We start from the raw sequence: 14599 nt of genomic DNA, 5'->3' as shown, positions 1-14599 counted from the left end.
AGAACAGCTAGGAACTCGTGGACCAGTTTTCTGTTTACATTTGCAAAAGCTAATTGTTCTTCAGTGTGACTAAGACTTTTTTTTGCTAACAGATATTTCATGAACAATTAATAAATAATCACGGGTTAAAAATATCTAAAGTTTTGTGGTTCTGAAAGGTTGACTTTTATACCAACATTTTCAGATAATATACCAACGAGGCTTTGCACAGAAAAGATGGTCTACCCAGTTTCCTTTTCCCCCTCCACCTCTACCTCACCCCAGTCAATGCTCCTGTTATTCTAGTGCCTGCCTAAGTTAAACATTTTCCTCAATTTACTCTTTGCTCTTCCTTGCTGGGGAATGAGCCATCAGAAGAAAACCCGTTGGGCAAAGAGTCCAAAGAACTGGTATCTTGTACCCACTTTCCACCCTTGAGTCTACTGTAAATTTATTTGGCCTAATCTGCTTTGCATTGTACCCTCCCTTACGAAAGAAAGGGCTGGCTCTGGCGGTCCGAGAGCCCTCTAGCCCCGACTCTCTGGGGCTTTGTGGTCCGAGCCAGCACGCGTGTGAAGCAACGGTGATGAGCGCTGGCTTCAGGACCATCCTGGGCCCATGTCCGGCTTCCCTCACTTACCTGCCGGGTGACTGTCACCTGTTACAGAATGGCTCTGAGCCTCAGTTTCCCATCAGCAAAATGAGTACACCAGTGTCCACCTCACAGGAGTTTTGGGAGGACTTAAACATACAGTATAGGATGAGGCATTTTATAAGCACCACTGTGTTCTATTCTCATGAGTGCCTTACGAAGTGGAGACAATTATTACCCCCACGTTTTAGATGAAGGAGAACAAGCAGCTGAATGCAAGTGTGGGGCTAGTAGGTGGGGAGCTGGATTCAAGCTCAGGCCCAGGCCAACTTTCGACCACTGTGTCATTCTGTCAGATGTCTCCATCCATTGTCTTAACACATGGTGACATGACAGTGAAAAAGATGCGTTTCACTCCACTCTTTAAGACGGCTCCCTCCTGCACCATTCCAGTTTCTTGCCAGACTTTGGTACCTCCAATTACAACACAGGTACAAGAGTGTCAACTTCACTATCTACACTCTCGGCACTTGGTGGACATGGAAGAAATTCCAAAAAAAAACTCACTCTACCCTGTGACTCTCAGAGTTGACTTATATAGTCAAAAAGGAGATCCTTGTTAGTGGCTGGAGTTAAAATCCCAAAGCACAGTCAGCCAAAACCTCATCCAGATGTGAGTGTGTGGTCACTGGTCATGCATTTCTGTTTGCTGAATTCCATACCGCCAAGGCAACTGCCTTGCCTCGCTGAAGATCCCCAGGGGAAAAAAGTTATGTGCACGAGCGCAGAAAAACAGGCGAGCGGCGTTCTCCCTCCTCGCCAGGACCGCCCGACGCAGCGGTGTTGACTCTGTGGCCTCTGGTCGTGGAAAATGTGGCATCCGTCCCCACGCAGGGAAGACAGACCTGGGGCTGCCTTGTTGGCTGCTGGTTGTGTTTAAGATGACGTAGCATCACGGAGGAGAATCTATTTCAATCAGGACAATTTTGTGGAATTATGAAAGTTTATCCATTCTAGGGAAATAACTACCGTTAGAATCTTTGGGGCTGTTGTCGGACTAAGAAAGTATGTAAGCTGTCATTAAGTGCCACAGGCTCCTTTTCTTCACCTAATTCTTATATCCCTTGGGGCAAGTTTGCAATAATGATATCCTATCAGATTGTATTGTCTTTTTTCTTCATGGCATGTTCATTCTTTGGGGTGCATTATCTTATATTTAAACTATATATTAGCCATTCTATGGCAGTATTATAAATCACTAGAATAAGTGACCTTTGCTGTGTAGGAGAAATGACACTTGTTTTGCCTTAAAATGTCACTTCTTGTTAAACCCTCCACTGGCTTTACCATTCCTACTATTCAAGTTGTATGATTTTTAATTAAAAAAAAATACTTGGAATGGCTGAACTATGGAAGAGTTCAAATTTCCAGTAAAAATTTCCTACTATTCTCTGATAACAGCCCTCGCTAATACTCTGATGGCTTACTATGTGCCAGGTTCCAAGCATTCTGGGAGTTAATCCACCAACCTGTACAACTGTCCACACGGTGCAGTGCTGTTATTGTGCCCAATTTTGCAACCAGGAAAACCAGGGCATGAGAGAAGCTATGTAACCTGCCCATGGTGACATAGCTGCTAAGTGCTGTTTCTGGGATTCAGACCCAAGGCTACGGGCCCAGTCTCTGCTCTCTTAACCCCTCCCATTTAGTGCCACTTTAAACCACCAGGGATTGAATAGAATCATTTTGTTGCTTTTCAAGGACATTTACTTATTTATCCTTTTAAAATGAGTAAAAGTAGATTGTTATCTTTAGCCAGAGAGAGAACGCAGAGCCTATTCAAGAAGTGGTCTAAATAATAAGCAAGAATCGGTACTCTCTTAGGCTCTATTGAAAGGCCAGTGAGCGAAGCCAAACATGTCTTACGCCCCCTGGTGTTCAGAAAGGGAGCCCCGGGCGGGGGCGGGGTAGGGGGGGTGGCGGGTCTCAACCAGGTCTGGGGAGAGGAGCCCCAGGAAGGCCCATTCCCTTTCTCTTCCGATGCGCATGCGCAAGCACTGAAAAGCAGCCAGCCTGGGTTGCGGGAGTTGCTCTCCTCGCCTGTGTTTGCTCCCAAGGCTTGCACGAAGTTAGAAACAACTCAGCATCCCATTGCAACCCTTGACAGTCAAAGTTATTAAAATTTCCCAATCCCGAAAATGTATCCTATCCCCCTGAACTTCTATTTGTTCTGCCACGCCCCTGGCCTTCCGCCAGGGCATCTGGTTTTCTATAATTAGCATGATGACTTGTATAATCTTTCTTACCCTGTCTTCTGCCCTGGGCTGCTGGGCATTTGTTTCTAAATCTCCATCACGGTTGTCTTATTGTTGTCAGCTTGGAGATGCTGATAGCCAGCATTTGGTGGAGAAACGGAAGATCACCTTGAACTTTCAAGTCGACTTGAATTTCAATTCTTTGTAGTAGATAAAATGCCACTCAGATCATTAGTTTCAAAAGGGGCTCAATCATGGCTTCCTGTGGCTCTTCCTTGGGGAACTTTCAAAGAAAAACACCAGTGCTCGGGCCCACCTCCAGAAAGTGTGAATCATTTCTTCTGGGGCAGAGCCCGGGCATCAGCATTTTTTCTAATGTGAGGTCATGGTTGAAAAACACTGGGCTAATTTAATCTGCTGGCTTAAATCTGAGTACCAAGACCCTGAAAGGCCTTGGCTCAGAAATATAGAAAATTCATTGAAATGGCCAATTATAGTCCCCATGCTCTTGAAACATGAAAAGGGATTTTTTTTCCACATAGTTACAGTCATCCCTATGTTAAAGGGAAAGGATGAAGTTCGGGGTGCGTTTGAAGTGCTTGCCCCACCCCTGCCCCAGCCCTTCTCTGGCCACACACTCTGCAAGTGTCCAAAGTGGTTCGTGGCTGAGATGTTTCAGCTTATCTTCAGCTTGGGACAAACCAGGGTCATCACCAGAAATCATGTCCATGACAGTGCCTAGTACATACTAGGGTTTGAGCAATCAAAATTTGTATGTGGCTCAGCAGAATGCTACTCTTACTGTGTGAGTTTGGAGGTGAGTCGGGTTCTCATCCGTAACATAAATATAGTGATGCTTGCCTAACGGGATTGTTGACAGATGAAATGGCACCATTTACGTGGAAGCTCTCGTCTCCCTGCCACCACGCAGCAGTGACTCCTTTCCTGTCCTCTCCTCTCCAGTGATCTGAAAACTCTTCCCATTTCAGAGGAGGGAGTGTCTCTCATTCCAACTATTACCCCTGTGATTTCAGCCGACACCATGAACTGTGTCTTGTAGAGGTGTCAGTGTGGGTGGTACCCACTTATCTCACCTCTAGGACCCTAAAGACAGACAGTTTAGGGGACTTCTGTGGTCTGCACTCACAGCACATGCAATAGGATCATACAGATTTCCTCAACCTCTCTGCTTATTTACCAGAAAGCTGTTACAAGCGGGGCTACCACACCTGTCTCTTGTGTGTCTCCTGCCTGGTCTCCTCTCATAGCTCTGATGTGCCCAGTAGGCTTAGCATCTGTCCATCTGCTTTGCTCTCATAACCTTCCAGAAGGTGTTGTAGCATCAAAGGAAATAAACAGTCTCCTCCAGGACCCTGAGGACATGGCCAGGAAATCCGCATTTCAAGGAGTAAGCGAAGGAGGAGACAACCATAGAGAAAATCTGGCAGCCAGAGGTAACAGAACTGGACAGGGGAAAGTGTGAACTCAGAGAACATTTCAGGCTGCAGGCTGGTGGCCGGGAGGCATGGAGCTCAGAGGAGGTGGCGGGCGAGAAATAGATCCATGGGGTCAAACAGTAACACCTGAGAGATGAGACGGTATGTGCTGTATGTTAGTGTTTTTAATATATTTGTCTAACTTTGCTAGGAAAATTCTTTTAGGCATTTCTTCTGCCATGTTCATTCATTCAGCAAGTGTTGACACGGCGCCTGTCATTGGCCAGGCACTGTACCACTGCTGGAGGAACAGGGAGGACAGTGGTCCTAGCTCATGGAGTCCAGTATGGTTGTTGAGGAGGGAGATCATGGAACAGGCATTGGACATTGATAGATTTAACTACATTAAAATCAAACAATAAAAAAAACACTAAAATTAAAGCCAAACTTTCAATGCTTCTTCTTTCTCACTTCCCCCTTTTCCTTTCCAACTAGTGGATAGTGGTTGAGAGCCCAGACTTCTAAGTCAGACTTTTGGTTTAAACGGTGCAGTCCCTACTTGACTACCTGTGTGATCTTGGGCTAAACTATACCTCAGTTTACTTCTTTGAAAATTAACATAATAAAATAGTTATAGATCGTTGAGTTAAGCTGAGATTGATCGATTCATGAAGGGGATTATGCATGCAAAATCCTTAGAGAAGTGCTTGGCACGTAGTAAGCATGCAACAAAGGTTAGATTGCCAGTATTAGTCTACTACAGCACGTAAGAGAGAGTAGCTGGGGCTGGACACACTTGGGCAGGCCCTAGAGGGAAATCTAAATGACGAATTTATGGCCCTGTCCTCCTTCCACCTCCTCCCTTCCCTTGGAGAGTTGTTCTGGAATCACGCACCCAGTGTACAGGTCAGCCAAGCTTTCAGCGGCTGTTGGTTCCTGAACTCTTCCCTGGCCTCTATAGACAGAGCAGAGAGAATTTGGGGCAGCCAGTAAATAACTCTGCATTCACAGTTGAGCAGGCAGCTGGCAAGCAGGGAGTGTCTTTGCTCCAAAAGATAGCAGGACAGTCAGGGGTTGAGCGAACTATGCTGCTTTCAGAAAGCTCCTTGGCCTTGTAGAGTTAGGAAGGGCCCATAAAGACAGGGCCATGACCTTCTCCTTTGGAGATAACCTTTGCTTCTTAGGAGTCGTAAGCCTTCTCGAAGCTTTGACCCTCCCTGGTTCAGATATCCCGAACAGCTGTGTCAGCTTTGGATGAAGGACTGACTGTGTCTAATAAATTGCAAAAGTCAATCTTTGTGTATCAGAGACATTCTTAATGAGTAAAGGCTCTTTGCTATGCTGAGGTTGCACCTGTACTCAGAGAATCTGTACACTTCTGTATAGATTATGCTTCTGTCAACATGGAGCCTTCGATCAGTGGCAGACCCAGGAGCACAGATCGGAAAAGAGGACTTCTACAGCGCATTCGGAAAAGCTGGGCTCCCAAGTTTAGTAGGACCCTCCGAGGTCTCCCAGTCCACCCTTCCCAACCACTGAATAACTTCCAAAATGTCCCGAGAGGTGCCTTCCCAGCTTCTGCCTGCGCCATCCTGTGACATCTTGACCTCGCTAGCTCCTACAGCGTGCTGTTTCCGAGATGGCTAGTTGGACATTTGGGATTGTTAGAAAGCAATACTTCTGCGGAATCAAATTTTTTAAAAACTTTCTACCCATAGGACTTGGTTCTGCTAATTGGCTGTAACACTAAACTCAAGCATTCCTTCTCCCAAATGATACCTATCTCGGTTCTCTTTTATTTTCTCTTTTTCAGACCAAACATCACGGTTTGATTGAGGTGTTTTTTTTTAATTTGTCTTGATTCTCTAGCACCAGCCCATCTGTGAGAGTAACAACCGTTGCTCACTTCTAAAACCAGCTGATTAATGACCTCTCCCTAATCGCAGCTTCAGAAAAATGAGAATTCCACATTTCTGCTCAGTTTGTTTAAAAATCTTATGTTCAAATCTGTGTTTTTTGGAAACTCAAGAATACTTGAAACCAAGTACTGAAAAAACATGTGTTTTTCATTTTCACCTGACATATTGCATCGCAAGGCATCGTGCCGGCTGTGCAGCAGCTGAAAACTTGGAAAAAACGTAGCCACTCAAAACCGTAGTGATACAGGGACACACGGAGAAGGAAAGGGTCAGTGCATAAAGCAGTGTGGTTTAGAGCTTGGGGACTGCCATCATTGGATTAAAAGATTACCATTTAAGAGGACACATATAGCATGTCTAAGAGTCTCAAAAAACTCCAAGTATATGTTTAACCGTTTTCCTCCTTGATCATCACCCTGCTGGCTAAGAGTGACTTTTTGTACACAGAAGAGATATGTCTGTAAATCCCTTCAGTATTGATTCAACACTTATGAAGTAGTTCCCTTGTATTCTAGACAAAGTTTGTGTGGTGTCAGCACAGTGAGGTATGCATGATTATCTTCCCCACGTTACAGAACAGGAAACTAAGCACAAACATTAATAACTCACCCAAAGTTATTCAGCTCGTAAGTGGGCTCACTGGGGTGAGGGCCAGAGATCTGGCCCAAAATTACATAATCTCACCTGCCACTCAGCACCAACAGTGGCACTGAGAGATGTATGGAAACCTTTCAACTCAGTCCAGCTCCTGGGTGTATGTCCTGGGTAGTACTGTTGGTTCTTCTTCTCTGTGGTAGAGATTTCGGGATGCTGATTGCCAAGGTCATTCACTTTTATCTGCCTCTAAAAATACTACACCCCAATTCCAGGGTGTGGGGTTTTCCCTCATACGTCTGAAGCAATTCTCTGACACCAGATGGGTGCACTGCACCTCTATTCTGACTCTACTGACCTGGAGGTAGCATCAGATTCCACAGATTGAGGCTTCAGTCCCACAAGACTGCCCCTCCTCACCACTTGAGGCCCCTGTCAAAAGTCCAGGTTGTCACCTCTACTTTGACCAACTGGCTGTAGATTGGAGGTCCCAAGGACCCCCACCTTGGGTTCTATTAATTTGTTAGAGTGTCTCACAGATCTAAGGAAGACACTTGGCTTGCTAGATTACTGGTGTATCATGAGAGGATGCAACTCAGGAACAGCCAGGCGGAAGAGAGGTGTAGGGCCAGGTACAGGGGAAGGGTGCAGGCCTTCCATGTCCTTTCCACGTGCATCGTTCTCCTCCAGCGTCCACGCGCTCACCAGCTGGGAAGCTCTCCAAACACCCTCCTATTAGGTTTTGTGCGGGCCTCATTACACAGACTCAGTTGGTTAAATCCTTGGCCACTGGTGATTGATTCAACCTCCAGCACCTCTTTCCTCCCTGGGACTCAGAGGTGTGGCTGAAGTTCCAAACCTCTAGTCGAAGGGTCGGTTCTCCTGGCAACCAGCTCCATCCTAGATAGGACTCAAATGTCACCTCATTAAAATGACAGAAGACAGTTTAGGAAATTCCAAGGTTTTTAGAGCCTTGCCAGAAACAAAGACAAAGATCAAATATATATATATATATTTTTCCTTATTGTAAGTCACAATATCCCAGCCTCCCATTGGGATACTTGAAAACCTCACATCTCCCTTTAGTGCCCTTGACAGTCATCTGTGAGTTGCTGTCTACGTGGTATGTCCTAAAACCAAGCGTCAGAAGCCCTGAGGTAGGGTCCCAGCCCTGAGCCAGACATTCAGTGCCTTGGGACTCAGTTTCTTCATTTGTAGAGAAAGTCCACCTCCTGGGTTTGTGGGAGGGATTCTTTTCCTCAGCAAAGGCTGAGCATCTAGTAGGTGCCAAGCACTTAGTGAAGCTTTGGGTGTCTGTTGATACAGAAAATACACATAGGGGCTGCCTTTTTATAGAGGCTGCAGTCAATTGGGGAAAGTAGACAAGACATGAGGAAACACATGTATCATTGCAAGTTGGGATAACAACTCTGAAGGAAACGAGAGATCTCAGTCTTGGGAAATGAAGCGGGTGGGAGTCCCTGCTTAGGTGAGGTGGATGGGGGATGGTCTGTATGAGGAGGATGTACTCAGAAGATGAGGAAGCATCTGTCCAGTGCAGAGCAGAACAATGTCAGGCCTAGGAGTGGGATTTGTGGGGCTCTGAGCTAGGAAACAGGATCAAATGAAAATGGGTCATACCTGTGCATAAGGGTATATCATCCACTGAAACAGGCCAAAACACAGGTTTAAAAGCTTCTGTGGCAAATGAAAAAACGGCATTGGCCACTTGCAAAATACAGCTTCAGCCATATTCTTCCCATATGAGTCAAGATTAACATTCCAACCCAGTGAAGTTTGTTCCATTTCCACAAGATAACAACAGCCTTTATCCCTCCACACCAAAATTTTAGGTGCCCGGACTGAACAAACACAAGCAGTAATGTTTTCCTTGATTTCCATCATCTACCAAGGAGCAGAACTTCCTCCCTCTCTCACTTTTCCATTTCCTCTGCCCCCTGTCCTTGCAGATTGGGCAACCGTTTCTCAAAGTTTCCTGAACTTGACTGATGACAGGACATGGGTGTCTGAGCTGCCCGACCAGAGCTCAGATGAGATGTTGAAAAAGGAGCAACGGGGGTCCTTCTCTGATTGTTCGCTCTCTCCTCTTGGTGCCTTGATTTGGGGGTGATCATCACCACCCTTAGATGTATCTGAAGTGTGCAAAGAACACAGGGAATGCTAGAGCAGGAAGGACCTGTCGTGATTGTTTCTATTGTGCTCTCCTCACCCGTGGAGAATGAGGAGTGAGTGCCCCGACTCGCTTCTGCTCCACGTTTCTTACACGGGAGACGTCACAGCGGTTTCACCTGCAGTGCAGGGAGGAGAGAGTCTGCTGCCCGACCTCCTGAAGGTTCGCCAGCCCCTGACCCCAGTCACCTGTGACATCACCCCCTGTCATTTTTCTCACAACATCTTTCTTTCCCTGAAATGATGTTTTTGTTTATTATCTACCTCCCCCAGTACCAGGTAAGCACTCTAAGTTCAAGGTGCTCACATGCCCTGTTCACCCTGTGCCTATTAGTTTTTAGGATAGTATCTATCATATGATAGCTACTCAATGGGTGAATGAGGATCCAATTATAGTAATGAGAGTTAACACTTCCATGGCACTCATCAAGGTCTAGGCTCTTCTCCACGTACTTTAAACACATTTGTTTAAACTTTGTGATAAACATGTGAGGCAGGCATTCGGATTATTCCTCTTTGCAGATGAGTAAACTAAGGCACAGAGAAATGAAGTAGTTTGCCCAACTAATAAGTGCAAGAACTAGGGTTCCAACTCAGACCTCCTGGCTCTAGAACCTGCATTTTTATTTCCCATACTGATATTCTATAGAACAGGTTCCTCTTCCTAAAGAAATATTGATGATACTGAAACAAAAATAAATAAAACTCTTTTACAACAAAACTGTTTCCCACAAATAAGAAACTTGATCCATTTAACCAAAGGATTCAATCATGTGTGTGTGTGTGTGTGTGTGTGTGTGTGTGTGTAAAGAGAAGAAATGTAGAAAAGTTGTGCCAGTGAATAGTCTTTTAGCCTGAATGCTCTGATTATCAAGAGTTACTTATGCTTCTGTCTCCATCTCACACCTAAAAAATTACTTTTGAGGACAGCGGAAAAGAAAGTAAAGAGAGAGTCATGGACTTCCCGGCATCTTTTCGATTTGCTGGCCACTTTGTGTCTGGTTAGCTCTGGATCTGACAACGACAGTGACAATGGTGGGGATGCCTGGGAGAAGGAGCAGGGAAGGGGGGTTATGAATGTATGGGCTTCCTGAGCTTGTCCAAAGAAATAAACATGCGGGCCGTGGCCACACATGTCTCTTTGGGCTCCATAATCAGGCATCTTCCAAGATAAAAGATAAGAATCTAGTCCCTTGTTATTGAGCAGCACAAATCTATGCTGACTATAAAATGAGACCAAATCTCTAAGTCACTGTTATCTGAAGCCAGGAGTCTGGCTCTTAAACAAAAAGAGGTGGAAAGAAAATCGATGAGTCTGAAACTTTAGCTTGTCTTCTTGGCTGTCTGATCAGTTAAGATTCCCAGAATAAAAAGTAAAATGAAGGTAATTGATAACATTTTGAGCCTCATCTTTTTGTCCGAGATTGGCAGTGTTTTATGTGTGCTGTTGGTATTTCTCATTATAACCTTATAAATGGCAGACAAATTTCCACACGAATTTTATTCGAGCTTGACTCTATCTGTCCAGCCTGTCTTGGAACAACTGGCATCTCTTGGCTCCAAAAGGAGTTTTATTTTTTTTTAAACTATTTTTACCCAAAGCTTCAGTCATGTTATTTCCCTTTCGGACCTGTTAAACAAATAAAACCATACTCATGAATTAAATTAAACTGGTATTTTATAATAGGAAGGGCAAAAAGATGTTCATATATTCCCATTATATGCTTCACTCTCTTAAGGAAAAATATTTTAAGGTGTATACAGTTACATCATTTTAGCTATTTTTTTATTTAAAAATGTATGAGCTATGCATCATAAAATGTTATGTGCATCAAGTCAGTCACTGCTCGAAACCCTTAGACGGCCCCGTTTCCTACGGCCTGACCTCAAAGGGCCTGCGGAGCCCTCTCCGGCGTACCTTGCCTCCCTGCCCCAGTTGTCAGACTGGTTCTCTCAGTGACTCGTGTCTGGAGCTTCAAGATGAGGTTCATCTCTCTTTTTCTCCATAAACCAAAATCCTGCTACTACCCGCCCATCCCTGGGCTTTGCGTTCTTCCCTGACTTCCTAGCTCTGACCAATTTTTTTTCTCTGAAATCTTAGAGGAATTTAGCTTATCTCTCTAATATCCTCCTCTAGTTTTATATTCTTATTTATTTTTTCATGTTTATGCATATTACTATTGTATTTTCAAGGAGATATTAACAATGCAGGGTAGAACACTGTATCAGTCAGGAATGCACTTGCATGAAAGTGAGGAAAATGCACAAAAAAGGGGTTTTGTTTTCATGGAGCAAGAAATACTGAACATGCACAGACCAATTTTGTCAGAGCTTTCAGTCTTCTTTATCATCGTGAAAAGGTTACTAGGATGTTTGGCTCATCTGACACACTGCAGGAGCAAGAGAGGGTAGCCATTTTAAAACCATAAACTCTCCAATGTGGTCAACAATATTCTATCTATCTATCTATCTAGCTAGCTAGCTAGCTATTATCTATCTATCTATCTACCTACTACCTACCTACCTACCTATCATTTATCTACCTGCCGTCTACCTTTATTTATTTTGGTTTAGGGTTATTTTGGGGCTCATTTATTTCAGTTTTCCACTCTACAAGATCTCTGTTAATTTTTAGGTCTCTGTCAACAACCTCATACTGTTTTCTGGGCCTAGTCACACTCCAGAATGGCATGTGCCAGTTAACACGGTGCCTCCTGAACTCTTGGCAGCTCACCTGAGAATTCCGAATAACTCGCAAGCCATGCCATTGTTACACGGAGCTCGGGCCTGTGAGCCAAGCTCTCTGAAGAGACGAACAGAGCATGTCCAGCAGCTCATCATCCGAGCATGCCAAAGGAGCCAGCTGAGATCAACAAGTAGTTATTGAGCAACAAAAACACAGAGTTGCAGAGCTGGGCGAAACCTTAGAGATCATCTCTTCCAGTTTCCTCCTTTTAAAAAACGGTTTCAGGTGCTGGGTTTTTTTTGTTTTCATATTTTAATCTTTTTAAGAGAGCAAATAAATTTACACACACCTCACTTGACAAAAGAGGAAAGTGAAGAGCTAGATCACACAGCTAGTGGCCAGATGCCATGTTTGTGGTTCTGTTTTTTTTTTTCATGTTTGTGCTTCTAGCTCACGCCCTGTGCTCCCTGGAGGGACCATGCCTGAGGGTCTCCACTGGGGGAACTGGGGGATACAGAGGAGCAATAGTAATAGCTTTCACCTGTGGAATTTGTTTAGCGCATTTTTATATGTGATCGTCATCATGTATGAAAGGATTGGCAAGGATGATGTACCGCATTACTGACGATTTTATCATCTCCCTCTGATTTGCTCTTTCTCCTGTATTCCCTGACTCAGTGAAGGCAAGACCATATACCTAGTTGCCTTTTTTTTTTACCTGTGTAGCACTTATTTCTGCTATGCTGAGATATAATTTGTTTAGATATAATTATTTGTTTAATAGCTCTTCTCCTAGACTGTAAGCTCCATGATGACAGGTATTATGCCTTCCTGGTATTTCCCCAACTAGTTTTTGAATGAATAAATCGCCATAGTCCTCTTCAACTCTGTCCTTTCAACCATAGCCAACGACCTGGCACTTTGTGTTCTGTACATCATTTACCTGCTTCAAAGGTCTCACGCTGCACCATTCATCTTCATTCCTGCTCTGTCTTCTTGCAGCTCCTCATCACCCTTGCTCTAGCCTCCTAAGTGGTCTCTCTCATCTAACCCCGTCATCCTAGCAGCTAGAGTCACTTTTCTCAGTGCACATTTGATCCTATGATGCTTCTTCACCTAGAATATCTCCAGCTTCAATGGGACCCTGTAACTTTTATTTATTCATTTACTCCAGAAATAGTTCCTGAAAGGCTATCATTTGCTAGGCACTGTGTGAGGGGCCTCCTTCGTCGAGACTGGTGTAATAGTTTGCTCTCAAAGAGCTTATAGGCTAGCAGGGAAGACTGGTAATAAACAAGAATGAAAAACTTAAATATATAATTGCAATTTGTGATGACTGTCATGAGGAAGGAAGGGAATGAGTAGGGTGACAAAATGGAGACTAGTGGTGGAGGGCAAGGGAGGAAGGACAGAAAGATGATTTAGGAGGGTTACGTAGGAAACACTTATCTGAAAAGCGACGTTAGGATGATATCCCAAGAGGATCAGAAAGGGCTGTCCATGGGAAGATACAAAAGGAAAAGTATTTGCCCAGAAGGAACAGTGGGATTTAAGAGGTCCCTTTTCTATCTTAAAGAAATATATCCGACATACATATATAAATATGTTATTTTACATATATTGTGTATGTCATGAATATAGTCTATATGCAGAGCTGGCTGTTAGGGGGGTACACAGTTCTCTCTGAAACTTAAAGAAGAGAGACTACACCAATGTAACTTGATATTATTACAGCTTCTATTAATAATAACAATAATGTACTCCACATGACCTTCAGAAATTAGTTCATTTTATTGATGAGTAATCTAACACTGATCATCTACCAAGGACATTTCGGTTCACATAGCAAGTCAGAAAACAAAGCCTGACATGGAGGCAGATCATAAGAAGAGAATGCTGTGCTCACTTTTCCCCCAAATTCAGAGAGGTGAAGTGTCAATGCCCACTGTTTTGCCCTGGTTATGTACTGGGTAAGAGAAAAATGAGTACATTTACTTATGTGAAGTACATTTGGGCCACACAGTTGAAAACATTTTTTTTAGATTTTATTTATTTATTTATTTATTTATTTATTTATTTATTTATTTTTAGAGAGGGAAGGGAGGGAGATAGAGAGAGAGAGAAACATCAATGTGTGGTTGCTGGGGGTCATGGCCTGCAACCCAGGCATGTACCCTGACTGGGAATCGAACCTGCGACACTTTGGTTCACAGCCCGCGCTCAATCCACTGAGCTACGCCAGCCAGGGCTGAAAAGCATTTTCGATGGAAGCGATGGAACTGGGCCCCTGCAGTGCCCACACGGAGCCCGGTGGCCGTCCTGCTGTGCTCCATGCCCCCACTTCAGGGCGTCTGCACCTCCAGCGTTGAAAAAGGCTGACTCAGCATAATGATTCCAGTTTCTACTGACGAGTTTCTTGGCCTGAGTCTTATCTCTGTTTGGTTTTTCCCATTTTTTAGAACAAGTCCAATATTCTGACACAAGCTTGGGCGTCTTCTTAAAAACAAATCAGAATACAACAAAACAAAATTCCTTCAAACAAATGTGCTGGGTTAAAATATCAACAGACATTTTACTCTTGAAAAGAGGGTAGGCGTTTTGGCAGGTTTAATTTTTGTGTCCCGAGAGTTATGAACCAAGAAAGAGAAATATTACATTCTACCTCAACTATATCCTTTAATTTCTCAAAAAATGAGCAATAAACATATACTTAAATTCAGTAAAAGAGAATCCATATTTCAGTTTTTAATAGTATATGAGTGATCTGGGAAAAAAACATCCATCCTTCCTTGTGGTCAGCTTCTGACTGGAACTTCAGTAATGCGGGCCGGACGCTAAACATTAACTCGGGAACCACCTGAAACCTTATCTGATGATTATCGAGAGCAGATGACAGAGAATCCTGATGTCCTGCCTTATCTGCTCTTAGGAGAATCTAGGCCTTCACT

General features: G+C 44.0%; 1 protein-coding gene across 1 annotated transcript in view; it reads left to right on the top strand.

Moving 5' to 3' along the window:
- CREB5 (cAMP responsive element binding protein 5) overlaps window positions 1-14599 on the top strand; it is a 384506-nt gene that overhangs the window by 200202 nt on the left and 169705 nt on the right. The gene's annotated exons all lie outside the window — the stretch shown is intronic.

This window comes from Phyllostomus hastatus, unplaced genomic scaffold, assembly GCF_019186645.2.
Source record: "Phyllostomus hastatus isolate PE091 unplaced genomic scaffold, TTU_PhHast_1.1 phas_scaffold_78, whole genome shotgun sequence".
NCBI lineage: Eukaryota > Metazoa > Chordata > Mammalia > Chiroptera > Phyllostomidae > Phyllostomus > Phyllostomus hastatus.
Note: the sequence above shows the minus strand (reverse complement) of the source record. Positions and strands in the feature narration are given on the sequence as shown.